Source organism: Bos taurus, chromosome 19 (genome assembly GCF_002263795.3).
Source record: "Bos taurus isolate L1 Dominette 01449 registration number 42190680 breed Hereford chromosome 19, ARS-UCD2.0, whole genome shotgun sequence".
Taxonomy (NCBI): domain Eukaryota; kingdom Metazoa; phylum Chordata; class Mammalia; order Artiodactyla; family Bovidae; genus Bos; species Bos taurus.
Genome location: NC_037346.1, coordinates 60,969,761 through 60,988,288, shown reverse-complemented (window position 1 = coordinate 60,988,288; position 18,528 = coordinate 60,969,761). Strand labels below are relative to the sequence as shown.

The 18,528-nt window shown below is 45.3% G+C and overlaps 1 long non-coding RNA gene across 4 annotated transcripts in view; it reads left to right on the top strand.

Moving 5' to 3' along the window:
• The window catches only part of LOC112442737 (uncharacterized), a 112,665-nt gene extending 96,716 nt beyond the window's left edge, over positions 1–15,949 (top strand). For 3 of the 4 annotated variants that reach the window (XR_009491844.1, XR_009491843.1, XR_009491841.1), the window contains one exon: positions 2,441–15,949. This is a non-coding gene — a long non-coding RNA (uncharacterized lncRNA). The remainder of the gene's footprint in view (positions 1–2,440) is intronic. The other variant, XR_009491842.1, reaches the window with a different exon arrangement.
• The last annotated feature ends 2,579 nt before the right edge of the window (positions 15,950–18,528 follow it).

Sequence of the window (18,528 nt, the reverse complement as noted above, 5' to 3'; positions counted from 1 at the left end):
GGATCTTATTGACCCAAGGATCGAACCTCCACGTCTTATGTCTCCTGCATGGGTAGTTCTTTACCATTAGCACCATCAGTGATCAGATCAGATCAGTTGCTCAGTCATGTCTGACTCTTTGCGACCCCATGAATCGCAGCACACCAGGCCTCCCTGTCCTTCACCAACTCCCGGAGTTCACTCAGACTCACGTCCATCGAGTCGGGGATGCCATCCAGCCATCTCATCCTCTGTCGTCCCTTCTCTTCCCACCCCCAATCCCTCCCAGCACCATATGATATTTGTCTTTCTGTGTCTGGTTGACTCCACTTAGAGGGATTTTTTTTTTTTTTTTTTGAGATAGAGATTTTTAAATCTCATTAGATACAGGTGAAGTCAGTATCTACTATTTTGAAGACGTTACTGTATGTAAGAAGTCCAAACAAGGGTTAAGTGCAGAGCATGTGCCCCATAAACTAATTAGTCATGCTGGGTGGCGGCTTTGTTCATGTTTGCCGACAATAGTCTACATATAAATGTAACGCACACCCGGAAGCTACTGTCCTTGACCCCACTGTGTTTCTCTGTGACATGAATTTTAACACATAATTATTAAGGCGCTCGCATTATCCCTGGTAGCTTAGTTGGTAAAGAATGCACCTGCAGTGCCCGAGCCCCAGTTCAACTCCTGGGTCGGGAAGATCTGCTGGAGCAGGGATAGGCTACCCACCCCAGTATTCTCGGGCTTCCCTGTGGCTCAGCTGGTAAAGAATCCACCTGCAGTGTGGGAGACCTGGGTTCCATCCCTGGGTTGGGAAGATACCCTGGAGAAGGGAATAGCTACCCACTCCAGTATTCTGGCCTGGAGAATGCCAAGGACTGTATGGTCCATGGGGTACCAAACAGTCGGACATGACTGAGCAACTTTCACTTTCCACATTATCCCTCTTGAAGACTTAAACCAGCACTTTAAAAAGTTAAAGTGATTGTACATGGTTATGTCATAATTTGGTAACTGTTGTATTTCACTCGTTCTTACATGCTGTTAACTTTTTAAGCCAAATCTGTAACGGACAGCGGTTGGTGATTTCAAGGGTGGGCATTTGACATGAAATTAACACTTGAATTGGCAGAGAGCCTGCATACTGTAGTCAGAACGTTCAGTTCAGAGACCCTTAGGTGACTATTGTCCTTGGATTTAAGCTGATTTAAACCCTGACACTAACTAGGGGGTGTTCTCACCAAAACTCAGACTCTTCTGATTCTTGTTTTCACACTAGACCACTCTGTCTTGTCTTCCTCTTTTTTTTTTTAAATTTTATTTTGTATTGGAGTACAGCCGATTAACAATGTTGTGATGGTTTCAGGTGGACAGTGAAGGGACTCAGCCGTACACAAACGTACCCACTCTCCCCCAAACTCCCCTCCTGTCCGGGCTGCCACGTAACACTGAGCAGAGTCCCCTGTGCTGTATAGGAGGTCCTTGTTGGTGATCCATTTTAAATATAGCCGTGTGCACACGTCCGTCCCAAAGTCCCCCACTGTGCCTTCCTCCAACCTTCGCACCCCCACATGAGGCCTTCTCTTGAAGGGACATCATAGTGGGTGGTATCAATGACACTGCTTTTCACTAATTTAGAAAATACACATTCCTACCCTAGGCTTTCTTATGTTGCAAATAAATAGGACAGAAATCATTATCCTAGTTGTTGCAGAAGAAAGGAGTGTTGGAGCGTTGAAAATACATGTTTCAGTTCGCAGGTCTGTTTGTTGAATGGATGGGTAGTAGAACCCAGGGGTCCACACTCCTGAGTCTCAGATACCGTCCCCTGACCAGAACAGAGGGATCCTCTGGGGAAGGTTTTGAAGGCCGCCAGCGTCCCCAGACGAGGCTCGCCGTGAGCATCCCCTGGATGAGGCTTGCCCTGAGCTCTGGGGCCTGGTCTCCTGGAGGCAGCGAGTCCCCCCCACAGCCCGGGGTCCCCCGAGCCTGTGTGCCATCTTCTTTGTTCACACGGTGGCACGTCTCCACGATGCCACAGTAACTAATCAGTTCAAGATATTCTCTGAAGAAGTAAAACCAGTAGTTTTTAGTGTCATGGAAACAAAACAGCTGGTTGATAGGACTTTTATCCATTTTCAGTTAGTGCTTTTAGAGCTATGAAGAACTTGCCTGTCTTGTTTCATTTTATGAGGTCTTTTCCTTCCCTCTCCTGTTCCCTCTCCTCACCCACGTCTCCCTCTGCCCCTCTCTTCTCCTTCCTTTTTATTAAGAGACATGTTTTTTTTTTCCTCATCCCAGGTAACAAATTTGAAATACAAAATGTTGAAAGAAGAAAGAAAATGAATATAATTATAGTCGTATAGCATACAGAAACATCTTTTCTCCCCTGGATTCATTAAAACAAGTTATATTAGCTTTTCTCTTTTCTACAATTGACTTGCTGAATTTTCACTACAGGTTGGAAATTTCCTCTTTGTTGGGGGCTTCCATGGTGGCTCAGATAATGAAGAATCCACCTGCATTGTAGGAGACCGCGGTTCCATCCCTAGGTTGGGAAGATCTCCTAGAGAAGGAAATGGCAAACCACTCCAGTACTCTTGCCTGGAGAATTCCATGGACAGAGGAGCCTGGTGGGCTACAGTCTATGGGTTTGCAAAGAGTTGGACACAACTGAGTGACTGACACTTATCACTTTCTGATTTGTTTATTATTTCTTAGCTGATCTCTTACCTCTGAGATGCCCTGTTAATCTTCTATGAGATCTTTATGAAGCTCTCTTGGATCTGGCCCTGGTTAGCACTAATGATACGAAGGAACAGTGGTATTAGCCTATTTTTATTAACAAATTTTAAGCTTTTGTTTTACTAATTTGACTAATTTTTGCTCACTGAATGTGAACTGAATTGGGAAAACTGAGTCCTGGGTTTTGAGACCCCATCATATGTGGAAATAGAATGATTTTGCTACCTAATGTCCCATCATATCTTGCTATGACGTTTATTCATTCATTCAGGAAGTATTTTCTGACTGCCTCCTGAGTTCCAGAACATTGTTGCAGGTGATGGGGATATGGTCATCAAAAAATCCCATGGGTTGATTCCTGTCTTCATGGAACCCATCAAATGCATATACGTGCAAACTAGAAAAATGGTATAGATAATCCTATTTGCAAAGCAGGAATAGAGACACAGATGTAGAGAACAAATGTATGGATACCAAGGGAGGAAGGCGGGGGTGGGAGAAACTGGGAGGTTGGGATCGGCACAGATAAACTGTTGATAGTATGTATTAATGTAGAATGGACAGCTAGTGAGAACATGCTGCAGAGCCCTGGCACTCTGCTCAGGGCGCTTGGCGACCGAGGGGAACGAAGTCCGAAAGGGAGGGATGGGTGTGCACGCGCGGCTGGCTCACTGTGCGGGAGAGACCAGCGCAACAGTGCAGAGCAACTGTGCGCCAATGAAGATTAGAGTGAAAAATCCGCAGACTCGCTGGTCGGAGGTGCTCAAGGATTCCTGCAGTGTCTCCTAGGTGCTGCCAAGTGAAGCATGGTGAAGGTTTGTAGAACTCATAGATGATGCTATTTCAGCTTTTCTCTAGCAGTTAGAGCCAAGGGCTCTGTGTTACATCAGTCCTTTGGAGGGAAAAAAACCCAGGGACGTAGCTGAGACTGTATCTGTCCTTCATCTGTCTGTCTATCTATCTTTCCATCTATTAATCATCTTTCTGTCATCTGTCTACTATCTGTCTAGCATCTATGTATTGATATGTCTTTCTATCATCTGTCTACCATCTATGTATCTTTCCATCATCCATCTACCTATCATCTATCTATTGATATCTATATGTCGTCTGTCTAGATAGCTGTATGGATGTAGAGATGTAGCTGCATATGCTCAAGATCCCGGGCATGGACGCATCCCACCATTGTGCTCTGTGTAAATTCCCAATAACGGAATCCTAGGTGGCAACTTTCAGACTTGAGGTTCTCCCTCTTCTCAGACTGAGAAGCCAACTCATTGTGGGACGGAAAAAGCAAACACAGTTGTCTTTCTTGCGAGAGACTGCCCCTGTGTCATATGCAGGCCAAGCGGGGATGCCGGTGTGGCCCGGGCAGTCAGGCAAGCCCAACTGCTGGAGCACAGGAGCTGGGGACAGTGGTGGTGGCTCTGAGCCTCCTTATACGACTGCTGCCCACGCCCGTGCACCGGCTGGCCCCGCCCTCCTGTGCCTTCCATCCGGGGCCTGCCTGCTGCACGGTATCTAAAGAGGTGACATTAGACACAGGGGGTTTGCAGAGGAGTTTTCAGCTGCAGTTCGTCAAAGCTGCTCCACCTGTTGTCCTGTTTGTGCAGGCCAGACTGACCTCACGCAGCTGTGTTTGTGTGTGGGAGATGCCCAGCGCAGATGCCCTTTGGGTCTGTGGCACGCTCGGATGTGACCGCTTCTTTCCGTTGGCTGCCTTGCCCTCGATGTGCACAGAAGACAGGCCCTCCGCCAGCCCCAGCTGCTCACAGGGCGTGTGCTGTCGTTTTGGTGGAATTCCTGGACTGTCATCTACCATCTATCACCAGTGTCTTTCTTCAAAGGAAGAATAGGAAAATAAACTATGACTTTTGCAAGCAAAAAAGAGCAAAGAGTTGGTTTGATGATATGAATTTTATTAATTATGCAACATTTTTGGAGAAGAGGTAGAAATCTGCTCTGTGTTTGGAAACAATAAAGAATTTAACACATTAGCTCCTGGTTTAAGCAAAACACATCTGTGTGCAGATGGCTGCTACCTAGTTTTATTTAGGAGCAGCTTAAAAAAAAAGCATAATGGAAAATAATATTTAAAAAGGAATGTGTAAGGTGAATAAGTGAGTCATGTTGCCATACAGCAGAGATTGGCACAGCATTGTATATCAACTATACATCAATAAAAAAATAGAATGGGAAAAAAAAGGCTTTTAGGCAAACCCAAGGTCCCAAGCATTTCAGTTCTGCTTCCCCACTGGTTATATTTTCAAAACACCTCAATAAACAGGCCTTCAGAAAAGAGAAGAACATTTCTCCCTTTATTTTAGAAAGACTTCTTTTGAAAAAGGATTTTAGGCAGCTAGCCAAGATACATTCAAAAGAAAAAACAGGTAATATGGGGGTTACTGGATGATTTTTGTGTGCGTGTGTTTGTGTGAGCTTAGTCGCTCAGTTATATCTGATTCTTTGTGAACCCACAGACAGTAGCCAGGCTCCTCTGTCCGTGGGATTCTCCGGACAAGAATAACGACTGGGTAGTCATTCTCTTCTCCAGTTGATCTTCCTGATCCAGGGACCAAACCCGGGTCTCTGCATTGCAGGTGACTTATTTACCATCTGAGCCGCCAGGGAAGCCCTATGAACAACTATTCTAATGGAAGCTGAACTGACCATATTGTGAGTATTTCACCACTTGGTAAGTTTTTTAAACAAGGAAAACTTACCTTGGGCACTAATCTAATTTCAGGCACATGTGAAGTCCACTGTAATGTTTAAATATAAAAAAGTAAGATTTTAGTTGTAAGATTAGGCATTGTGGATATTGCTTATACAGTTTCCTTAGTTTTATTTATTCAGTTCATTGCAAAGCTTAGATAATGTGACTACTGTTATTATTACTTGTACTGTGTCTTTCATTCATGGAGAAGGATTCTGAAGTCTCCTGGCAACTTTGATAATAATCCTGTTTTCAGATCCATTTCTTTTTTTAAACTGGAGTATGACTGCTTTACCGTGTTATTTTAGTTTCTTCTGCACAACACAGTGAATCAGCAGTGCATCCAAGCTAAGTGCCTTCAGTCGTGTCTGACCCTGTGACCCCATGGACCCGCCAGGCCCCTCTGTCCATGGGATTCTCCAGGCAAGAGTACTGGAGTGGGTTGCCACGCCTTCCTCCAGGGGATCTTCCTGATGCAGGGATCAAACTTGTGTCTCTTATGTTTCCTGCATTGGCAGGTGGGTTCTCTACCACTAGTGAAGCCTGAATCAGCTATATGTATACATGTATCCCCTCCCTCTCAACCTCATTTCAAAAGAAAATAAAAGCAGGGAGAGGACAAGTACGATGTGCTAAGGACACTGGTCACGGCCTCCGGGGCTACTATCTCCTAAAAATGAGACTCTACCCTCCACTACTTCTCCACTGGAGAAGGGAATGGCAAACCACTTCAGTATTTTTGCCTTGAGAACCCCATGAACAGTATGGAAAGGCAAAAAGATAAGACACTGAAAGATGAACTCCCCAAGTCTGTAGGTGCCCAATATGCTATTGGAGATCAGTTGAGAAACAACTCCAGAAAGAATGAAGAAATGGAGCCAAAGCAAAAACAACACCCAGTTGTAGATGTGACTGGTGATAGAAGCAAGGTCTGATGCTGTAAAGAGCAATATTGCCTAGGAACCTGGAATGTCAGGTCCATGAATCAAGGCAAATTGGATGTGGTCAAACAGGAGATGGCAAGAGTGAACGTCGACATTCTAGGAATCAGTGAATTAAAAGACCTTTTAGAACTAACACCCAAAAAAGATGTCCTTTTCATTATAGGGGACTGGAATGCAAAAGTAGGAAGTCAAGAAACACCTGGAGTAACACGCAAATTTAAATTTGGCCTTGGAGTATGGAATGAAGCAGGGCAAAGACTAACAGAGTTTTGCCAAGAGAACGCGCTGGTCATAGCAAACACCTTCTTCCAACAACACAAGAGAAGACTCTACACATGGACATCACCAGATGGTCAACACCAAAATCAGATTAATTATATTCTTTGCAGCCAAAGATGGAGAAGCTCTACATAGTCAGCAAAAACAAGACCAGGAGCTGACTGTGGCTCAGATCATGAACTCCTTATTGCCAAATGCAGATTTAAATTGCAGAAAGTAGGGAAAACCACTAGACCATTCAAGTATGACCTAAATCAAATCCCTTATGATCATACAGTAGAAGTGAGAAATAGATTTAAGGGACTAGATCTGATAGATAGAGTGCCTGATGAACTATGGAATGAGGTTCGTGACATTGTACAGGAGACAGGGATCAAGACCATCCTCATGAAAAAGAAATGCAAAAAAGCAAAATGGCTGGCTGGGGAGGCCTTACAAATAGCTGTGAAAAGAAGAGAAGCCAAAAGCAAAGGAGAAAAGGAAAGCTATGCCCATTTGAATGCAGAGTTCCAAAGAATAGCAAGGAGAGATAAGAAAGCCTTCCTCAGCGATCAATGCAAAGAATAGAGGAAAATAACAGAATGGGAAAGACTAGAGATCTCTTCAAGAAAATTAGAGATACCAAGGGAACATTTCATGCAAAGATGGGCTCGATAAAGGACAGAAATGGTATGGACCTAACAGAAGCAGAAGATATTAAGAAGAGGTGGCAAGAATACACAGAAGAACTGTACAAAAAAGATCTTCATGACCAAGATAATCATGATGATGTGATCACTCACCTAGAGCCAGACATCCTGGAATGTGAAGTCAAGTGGGCCTTAGGAAGCATCACTATAAACAAAGCTAGTGGAGGTGATGGAATCCCAGTTGAGCTATTTCAAATCCTGAAAGATGATGCTGTGAAAGTGCTGTACTCAATATGCCAGAAAATTTGGAAAACTCAGCAGTGGCCACAGGACTGGAAAAGGTCAGTTTTCATTCCAATCCCAAAGAAAGGCAATGCCAAAAAATGTTCAAATTACTGCACAATTGCACTCATCTCACATGATAGCAAAGTAATGCTGAAAATTCTCCAAGCCAGGCTTCAGCAATCCGTGAACTGTGAACTTCCAGATGTTCAAGCTGGTTTTAGAAAAGGCAGAGGAACCATAGATCAAATTGACAGCATCCATTGGATCATGGAGAAAGCAAGAGAGTTCCAGAAAAACATCTATTTCTGCTTTTTTGACTATGCCAAAGCCTTTGACTGTGTGGATCACCACAAACTGAAAAATTCTGAAAGAGATGGGAATACCAGACCACCTGACCTGCCTCTTGAGTAGTCTGTATGCAGGTCAGGAAGCAACAGTTAAAACTGGATATGGAACAACAGATTGGTTCCAAATAGGAAAAGGAGTACGTCAAGGCTGTATATTGTCACCCTGCTTATTTAACTTATATGCAGAGTACATCATGAGAAATACTGGGCTGGATGAATCACAAGCTGGAATCAAGATTGCTGGGAGAAATATCAATAACCTCAGATATGCAGATGACATTATCCTTATGGCCAAAAGCGAAGAAGAACTAAACAGCTTTTTGATGAAAGTGAAAGAGGAGACTGAAAAAGTTGGCTTAAAGCTCAACATTCAGAAAACGAAGATCATGGCATCCAGTCCCATCACTTCATGGGAAACAGATGGGGAAACAGTGGAAACAGTGAGGAACTTTATTTTTTGGGGCTCCAAAATCACTGCAGATGATTGACTGCAGATGGTGACTGCAGCCATGAAATCAAAAGATGCTTATTCCTTGGAAGGAAAGTTATGACCAACCTAGACAGCTTATTAAAAAGCAGAGACATTGCCAACAAAGATCCCTCTAGTCAAGACTATGGTTTTTCCAGTAGTCAAGTATGGATGTGAGAGTTGGACTGTGAAGAAAGCTGAACGCCGAAGAATTGATGCTTTTGAACTGTGGTGTTGGAGAAGATTCTTGAGAGTCCCTTGGACTGCAAGGAGATCCACCCAATCCATCCTAAGGTAAATCAGTCCTGGGTGTTCATTGGAAGGACTGATGCTGAAGCTGAAACTCCCATACTTAGGCCACCTGATGCGAAGAGCTGACTCATTGGAAAAGACCCTGATGCTGGGAAAGATTGAGGGCACGAGGAGAAGGGGATGACAGAGGATGAGGTAGTTTGATGGCCTCACGAATTCAATGGACATCAGTTTGAGCAAGCTCCACGAGTTGGTGATGGGCAGGGAGGCTTGGTGTGCTGCAGTCCATGGGGTTGCAAAGAGTCAAACACGACTGAGCGCCTGAACTGAACTGACCCTCCAGCACAGTCCTGATGACAGGTGGGTGCAGCCTGTTCACAGCAGGTGCCTGTCTGCTTTAATGAATGGCTTTCACACTGGCTGGTTGGTTGGATGCTCCTAGGGGTAAGGAACTGAGATCCAGAGGCCAGTGAGGTTGCCTGTGAGGAGCAGTTGGGAATCTGGAGTCAATGCTGTGGCCAGGTGCAGACTGCATTCCAGGTAAATGTAGAAGCTGCAGTCCTGGTGGAGGAGGCTCGTCTGTAGACTGGAATGGGGCAGGCATCAGTTGTCTGTTGCTATATAGCAAATTGTCATCAACTCAATGGCTTAGAATAATGCGCATTTATTATCTCACATGTTCAGTGGGTTAAGAGTCTGGGCATGGGCTAAGTGGGTTCCTTGACTCAGGGTCTCTCACAGGTGTCAGACTCATGGGGAGCCCTGAAGTCATTTTCTTGAGACTAGGTGGTCCCATCTGGGGGCAGTGAAGAGCCGTTATAAATACAGATGAAGCTTGGCTCCCTTGCTCCCCGCTCACCTCCTGCCGTGCAGCCTGGCTCCTCACAGGCCATGGGCTGGGATGGCCCAGGCTTGGGGATCCCAGCTTTAAACATCAGCTCTGCCCCCTTCTTGTACTAGCTCTTGGAACCACCCTTCGACTTCTGTCTCTGTGGATTTGATTACTCTTGTTTGTTTATTTTGCTGTTCAGTCGCTAAGCCATGTCCGACTCTTTGTGACCACATGGACTGCATCACGCCAGGCTTCCTTGTCCTTCACAATCTCCCAGAGCTTGCTCAAACTCATGTCCATTGAGTCAGTGATGCCATCCAACCATCTCATCCTCTGTCGTCTCCTTTTCCTTCTGCCCTGAATCTTTCCCAGCATCAGGTTATTTTCCAATAAGTAGGATCTTAGCATCAGGTGGCCAAAGTATTGGAGCTTCAGCTTCAACATTAGTCCTTCCAAGGAATGTCCAGGGTTTACTTCCTTTGGGACTGATTACTCTAGGTACCATGTTGAGTTTTCCTGGTGGCTCAGTGGTAAAGAATCTGCCTGCCAGTGCAGAAGACATGGGTTTCATTCCTGGGTTGGGAAGATCTCATGGAGAAGGAAATGACAACCAACTCCAGCATTGTTGGCTAGGGAACCCCATGGACAGAGAAGCCTGGAGGGCTGCAGTCCATGGGGTTGCATAAGAGTCCATGACTTAGACAATAAAGAACAGCAATAACAACAGTGATTAGTGATGTTGAATACCTTTCGCATGCTTGTATATCTTCTTTGGAAAAATGTCTATTCGAGTCCTTTGCCCATTTTTAAAATCAAGTTGTTTCTTTTACTATTGTTGTTTCATAGGAATTCTTTATACACCCTTGATATTTACTCCTTACAAGACACATGTTAGCGATCTTTCTTTAGTCGACCTTGTTAAAATGGGTTTCTATTCTTTGTTATCAAATATCGCTAATGAATTGCCTGGAGAATTCCTTGGACAGAGAAGCCTGATGGGCTATAGTCCATTTGGTCGCAAAGAGACGCGACTGAGCCACTAATATCCCTAATGCATCCCTAGCGCATGCAAGCGTCAGGAAGTCTTTGCTTTTTGTCTCAATTCCTCTCAGTGCTCTGTGTCACATTTACTGTGTTTTTTTTTTTTTTTTTTTTTGAGGCCAGTGCATGAAATCAAGCTCTACAGATTTTATTAGGGAGTGGCTTGGTGTTTTGGGTGCCCCTAGCAGCCAGATTAGAATTTTAAGATTAAATGCAAGTTCTCACACAAATTTAGATCAGTAACATACCCAGGGCTTGAAATATCCAGATAATGATGAAGGAGTGGTTTTTGCTTCACATGATACAAATTCTTCCCTTCACTTTATATAAACAGACCCCATCCAAGAACTGAACATAAAGCCAATATGCTCCCAACATGTTCCAAAGACGTTTTGGTGTGGACATTTTCTTGGAGAGGACTGGGGGAGGGGATGGCTCATGTCTCACACTTCCAGACTTTGACCCCTTTCCAAGCACCGCCCTCTCACTAATATTTGCTTTGACTTCTAATAATTGAGAAGCTGGAGTTTTATTTTGTTGTTGTTCTTTTCACAGATATAAAATAACCATAACTGCTAAATTAGGTCGCTTGTCCAAAGTATATACAGCTTGAAATTGAGTGGTGTGGGACAAAACCTTTGCTGTCAGATCACTGCACTTCCCTGTGGAGGAGCCGAGGAAGTAGGTTGCTTGCTGAATAGCCGAGATTTATGTGATCTTTTTAGCAGGTGAATTTCAAATCCATATGTCGAAAAGTCTCTTTCCAAAGCTAGTGGTCTGTGATGGGGGAGGGGGTGCCCCTCAAGCCCGCTCCTGCATAGCACAAAGCCCCTGATTGAGTGAGCAGATCTGTACTTTGCGGTGAGAGAGAGGGCTTTTCTTTTTTTTCCTCCTTCCTCTCCCCAGCTTTTTTTCCACCACTCTAATGAAATTTGCAGACACGGAAAGGAAACCAAGTTATTTATAGGAGCGGGAGGAATGTGCGCGCTAATTGTGCTTAGTCTCTTCCTAAGTGTGTAATCTGTTTGCTATTAAATTTTACAATCTTTCAGCAATATACACATTTTTTTTAAAGGGGGAGAACTTCATAAATCTGACAAAGAGAAACCAAAGTAAATTATTCTAAGGGTTCAAATCGTCTAATCAAAGTCAGGTTCAATATAAAAATTTAGTTGTCGGGTTAATCTCTCTTGCAGCACTGATCTCTCCCCTCCCCCCTCGACTAGCTTAATCATTTCCCTTCTAGATTTGTAAGGTTTGATATGGCTGCTCACAAGTGATGCACATTTGTAGTGGTGAGTTAGCATGTGTACAATGCACACTCACACACCAGGAAAACTGGATCAAATGGGGAGTTCCTGGAAACAAGCGTCTGAAGATGACCCTGGGCCCTTACACTTGAAATCCAGCATTTTGGCAGTCTAGTAGTGGTGATAATTCAAATGATTTGGTCAAGAATCAAGTCGTTCTGGGTAGAAAACCGTCCTGGAAAACATTTTCCCAGGCTTTCCCCCCTGTATTGCCTCCACCTAATAAGCATGGGAACCTGCTTATTGGAAATTTAACCCTTGTTAAAAGGAGCTAGAAAAGTCCTAATCATCCTTAGGTAGACTTTCCATAGTGGAAATCATTTCCTGTTTGAAATTTGTTTAGGTGTAACTGTCAAGGCTACAGGGAATAGAATATTACTCAGATTACTCTAAAGAAAGGTCAGTTTATGAAAAGACCATAACCTCTTAAAATCACAACTGGAAACCATCAGGAAGCTAGGCAGCTCTCGAGGGCCACATGCAGATGCCAGCATACAGCTCGTTTTCTTCTGTCTCCTCGTGCTCCTGAATATCTTGGTGGTGTTTAGTCACTAAGTCGTGTCCGACGCTTTGCAGCCTCATGGACTGTGGCTCACCAGGCTCCTCTTTCCTCCACTACTCCATGGAGTTTGCTCAAATTCATGTCCATTGCATCAGTGATGCCATCCAACCATCTCATCCTCTGCTGCCCCTTCTTCTTTTGCCCTCAGTCTTTCTCAAAGTCAGGGTCTTTTCCAGTGAGTCGGCTCTTTGCATCAGGTGGCCAAAGCATTGGAGCCTCAGCTTCAGTGTCAGCCCTTGCAATGAATATTCAGGACTGATTTCCTTTAGGATTGACTGGTTGGATCTTCTTGCTGTCCAAGGGACTCTCAAGTGTCTTGTCCATTGCATTACTCTTCCTAAATGTCCTGTTGGTCAAAGCTGGCCCTGTGGCCCAGCTCAGCCTCAGTGTGGGTGGTCTCTCATAGGATGTAAACACCGGGGGGCATGGTTCACTGGGATCCCTGAAACAACAGACAGTCACTCAGGTTTTGTCATATTAATTGAAATAGCAGGTGGACAGTGATGTTTAATGGACAGAGGGGCCTGGCACACTGCAGCTCATAAGGTCACGAAGAATCGGACATGACTGAGCATGCATGCAATGGTCTTTAATGCCCATAACTGACATCCAGTAAGCCCCTGACGAATGCTTTTGTTGAAGGAATTCTGGGCAGTTTTCTACACATAGCATAGTTACATAGCTTTGTACATTTCTGCAGTTAAAACATGAACGTGCTCACTTAGAAGCGTTGCTGTTTTATTACTATCATGCTTTTATAAACATGTTTTTATAAACATTCCATATTTAGGAATTTCTATCCTCTCAAAAGATATTTCAGGAGTCTCAAAAATTCCGGGTCACCCAGATTTCTCTCTTTCTTCAAGAACTGCTGCATCCTGTGTCCAGAGACCTTGTGATAACTAAGAGCATAACTGCAAAATAATATGTCAGCATAGGCATTTGATGTCAGAATGAGATAGGTTAATTAGGGAAATCATCTCAGGGCGGAAGGATTGAGTAGTTTTCAAGTGGATTAGAATAATCTTTATATCAGCTCTGGAGTCTCCTGGTTTTGTAGAAGTGGAAACTGACACTTAGGAGTACAGCAGAAATTAACACAATGTAGTAAATCAACTATCCTTCAGTAATAAATGCATTTTAAAAGTGAAATAAAGTAATTATTTTTAAAAAGGAGACACATCCTGCCCAAGGTCACTATCCGTGATCAAGTCAGAATTCAAATCATCCTCCTCCAATACATTCATCCACCAACAAATATTTACTGCGTGCCAAGCGCTCCATCTCTGTGGGTGAGGAGGAAGGAGACATGTATATCACTTTGTGGCGCTTACGGTCCGCCTGGGACGAAGACAGGAGAGAAGTAAATAAACCAGCTGAGTAACAGTCCCCAGCGGCGATGCACACGGCGCACACCGCAGAGTGAGTGCCTGGACCGTGGGACCAGGAGGTTCGTCAGGAAAGGCTTCGCCGATGAGGCAACATTTCAGTTGGATTCCGAAGCAGGAATGGGCAGAAGCCAGCTTCGAGAAGAACAAGAGAAGATTCCAGACCGAGGGAAGAAGGCCTGTCAGGGTCCTGAGCCTGGCGTTGATGTGTTAGAGGAAATAAAAGAAAACAGCCATGTGGTTGAGCACCGGGAAAAGAGGAGGCGACAGGCATCTGACTGACACGAGCCCCGGAGGGTCCCAGCCCCTCTGGCCTTTGAGGTCATGGGAGGAAGTTTGGGTTTTATTTTAGGGACAACGGGAAGCCACTGGCGTGTTGAAGCAAGCGAGTTCCACAGTCCGGTTTACATTTTTAAATGGCTTACTCAAGGAACCTTGCTTGAAAGCCTCTTTATTTGTGGTGGGCTGTGCCAGTGGGTAACCGGGCAGGAAGGTAACCTATGCACCCACAGGGGCGTAGGTAGCGTAACGGATTGGAGGGTGTGTGTTTGGGTTGGGGTGACAGGAGCGTACATTAGTGACCCCTGGAGTGTGGAAAGTTACAGAACATTGTTTTGCTGTGTTGCTCACAAAGCTTTCCCTGAACCTGTCCATGGCTTTACTGAAACAGTAGGGTCTAGGGTCTCGGAACCCAGGCTTCCAACCACAGCTAAGATATCTGACCCGAGGAGGATCCGTCCACTGTAGATCAGGAGTGCTGTAGAGTCTTCATTGAGTAAGCAACACGGAGAGCGTAATCTCTGGTGATGACCAGCAGACCTTGAAGGTGATACAGCCACGAGGCTACGGTTTACATTGGACCCAATGATCAGAAGAAGCTGGTCACCTCAGAGAAGAGCCAGGAAAGAGGCAGAGAGCAGCAGAGGATAAAGATAGCTTTCAGTGTTGGGAAGACAGGGTGAAAAGGGTTGGGCCCTGGGGACTTCCTGGTTTCCATCTTCACAAGCCCGGGCTCACTGTGGTCCTTTGTAGGTTTTCCTACTGTATCCTTATAGGATGCTGGTAAGGATACAGTAGACAGCCTTGGGCTGAGTCTTCAGAGATTTGTTATGCTTTTCATAATCAGAGAAGCAGAAGAGAGGCTTTTAGGCAGAAACCATAGTTTGTTTGTGGGGCTTCCCTGGTGGCTCATTGGTAAACAGTCTGCATGCCAGTACAGGAGATGTGGGTTCAGTTTCTTGGGTTGGGAAGATCCCCTGGAGAAGGAAGTGGTGACCCACTCCAGTATTCTTGCCTGGGAAATCCTATGGACAGAGGAGCCTGGTGGGCTGTAGTCCATGGGGTTGAAAAGAGTCAGACCCAACTTCATGACTAAAGAATAACAACAACAGATAGTTTGTTCAAAGGCACAAGAGCATAGACCTTCTGAAGGTGAGCTAGTTCAGAAGATGCTCTTGTCAAGCACCATATAAAACCTTGGTGAGACCCCCAGTCTTGATGATGAAACTGTAAGGAAGAGAAATTGAGTGAGTATTGGAACAAAACTGCACTTACAGGTCTAATAGTTGGCAACAATGGAGAGCATGGATTCTACCCCACTTCTGAGAATTCCTCTAAGAATAATAAAACTCTCATGCCAGTTGTCAGCATCCAGCATGCCACCTGGCATTTTGTAGGTATTCAGTAAATATGTGAGGTATGATACTGTCTTCCCTTTCCTATGCCTCTACAACCAGTCCACAGCCAGCGGTAAACACGGACTTATTACAAATTAAGGTCCAAGTTGTGTACTTCAAAGGCAAATGCTGAAGCATGCAGGGTATTTGCAATAAGAAGTTCAAGTTCTCTTCCACCATGAATAATAAACTGGCTTCCAGTTGGCCAGTCGCCATTCCCTTCCAGAAGCCAACTGGCAACTGGCTCACCCCCATCCCTCTTGGAATTTACAGATGTGTGCTGGACAGTGTGGGAAAGGGTGTTTTACAGCAGCAATTAGTTTATTCCTGGGGTAAACAGTCGACATTGAGGGATAACTGCAGCAAGAAATTTGTTTCCTATTGCAGTGTGAATAACCTGCGGGCAGCCAGTTGGCTGGTTGCCCCACAAATCTCCAAAAGGAGGATTGGCAAGTATTTTGCATCTGTGCCCAGGAGGGATTTGCAGATGCCTGCTGGGGAGGGCAGGGAAGTCGGCAGGGTGGGGGGAGGGCTGTGTTTTTACTTAGGTTTGCAAAGCCCAGGATGGTTTTCTGGGGGGCAGGGGCTTAAACCAGAAGGAAGGATTCTGGTCTATGTAAAGGGCATGCTGGTTTCTCTTTAAGAAGAGAGTTTCAGCTTGACTGCCAGCTGGCATCTGGTCGACCCAGCTATAGGGCCAACACACACTCACACAGACGGCAGAGTCACTCACTCCTTCTGACTGTGCTGTTTGCTGCCTGTGACCGGACTGGGCTTGCTGGAACCTGAAACGACCTGTCCCTCTGAGCTGGGGCCGAGGGCAGCCTCAAGCCTGTCTCGCGCGGCCTGGGGTGAGCGGACTCTACCACCCTTGCCCCCAGGGGCTTTCTCGCCAGTCTGGCTGTTTCCCGCATTCTTTGTCAGGTGTGCCAACCCTTGTTACTGTGGTTGCGTTTGCATTATATGAGAACACGGACCCAAGAGCCTGCTTTCTTCACGTGGGTTTCCTGAATCTGTTCCTCTCCCCAGTGGGGATGACCATTTCCGAGGTCAAGCCAAGCAGCAGCAATGACATGTACGCATATAGCCTCTTCTTTTAGGATTTTTATGTAATTATGTTTTAGTATTTCCATAGGAATATTTTAGAGTATTTTTCGTTTTTTGTTTTTGATGTGGACCATTTTAAAAGCCTTTATTGAATTTGTTACCATATTGCTTCTGTTTGATGTTTTGATTTTTTGGCTGTGACATGCATGGGATCTTATCTCCCGGACCAGGGATCAGACCTGCACCCCCAGCTTTGAGGGTGACATCTGACCCGTGGAACCTCCGGGGAAGTCCCTCCACGGCAGTCTTACAGAAGGAGTTCTTGGGAAAATCATCAGGGAAATATGTGGGAGAGATAAAGTTGGAGATCTCGATTCCAGTGTTTAGAGATGGCTTAATCTTTCCATGTCAGGGGAGAGGTGCCAAGTCTTGCTTGACAGACGGGTCATAATCCCTCCCACTGACTGCGCTTCTTCAAGGAGTTGCTGTGCCTCCTGGCCGGCTCCTGAGCATCTCTCCCCACCCAGAATGCAGAATGTCTTCTGCATTCACGGTAACTCTGGTCAGGTCAAGATTAAAGTCATTGAAGATGCAGAAGACATTACCTCCCAGGGGGTAATGGGGGAGGGATTAACTGGGAGACTGAGATGGACATATACATGCTGCTGTGTGTAAAACAGAGAGCTAATAAGGACCCACCATAGAGCATAGGGAACGACTCGGCACTCTGCAATGATCTACATGGGAAAAGAATCTAGAAGAGAGTGGGCGTGTGTGTGTATAAAACCGAGTCACTTTACAACCAAAGCCAACACAACATTGTACAGCTGTACTCCAATAAAAGTAAATTTGAAATAAGATAGATAATCCAAAATGGCCTAATAGATAGTACAGGGACATCCACTCAATATTCGGTAATAAAATAAATGGGGAAAGAACTCGAAAAAGCAGAGATACGTGTGTGTGTAACTGAGCCACTCTGTGCGCATCTGAATCTTGACACATGTTGTGAATCTGCTGCACTCCCGTGAGATTCTTAAAGGCGAGTAAAGCCACCCCCGGGAGACTCTTAAAGGAGAGTAAAGCAGCTGAGTAACAGCCTTGTGGCGGTGCTGGCTCAGTCTCTCAGTCGCGTCAGACTCTGTGTGACCCCATGGGCTGCAGCCCACCAGGCTCCTCTGACTGTGGGATTCTCCAGGCAAGAATACTGGAGTGGGTTGCCATTTCCTTCTCCAGGGGATCTACTTGACCCAGGGATTGGACCTGTGTCTTCTACATGGCAGCCGGATTCTTTACTACTGAGCCACCAGGGAAGCCTTTGTAATATCTGTGTAAGGGGAGATGAAGATGGATATTCTCAGCTCCATAATGCCCTACTTGATTCAACTCCAGCTCATTGCTAAGCCTGAGCCCACTCTCTGCAGTCCAGTCATCCTGGCCTTTTCCCCTGACCCTCAAATGCGTCAAGATTCCTCTCGGCACAGGACCGCTGCACACTCCATGTTTGCTTCCTGGAATGTCCTTCCCACTAGACTCTGTGACGGTGGACTGCTTCTCATCTTTCAAATCCCAGCTTTTGCGCACCCTTTCCCCTGAACCTTGGGACGCTGTCAGTTTCTCCTGTTACCCCCTCATCGTAGCATCTGTAAACCTCTTTCTAAACCCTGATCATAGTCTGTAATTCTGCATAAGCTGAGCCTACCTCACTCCTTCAGTGAGAACAAGGGCTCTCTTGCAGGCATCTTTCTGCCCTGGATGATGTAATAGGGAGACTTCCCAGTTGGTACTAGTGGTAGAGAATCCCTCTGCCAATGCAGGAGATGCAAGAGACTCAGGCACGATCCCTGGGTCGGGAAGGTTTCTTGGAGTAAGAAATGGCAATCTGCTATTCTGTGAATGCTGTCAAGTCAAGAGGGCGGTGCCGTTTAAAGCTAAGAAGTAGAAAGCAATGGGACTGAGGCAAACAGTTTGGAAGGAGCTTTGAAGGGAGCACTTCAGGCTCAGCATCAATTTTAGCCTGATGGAA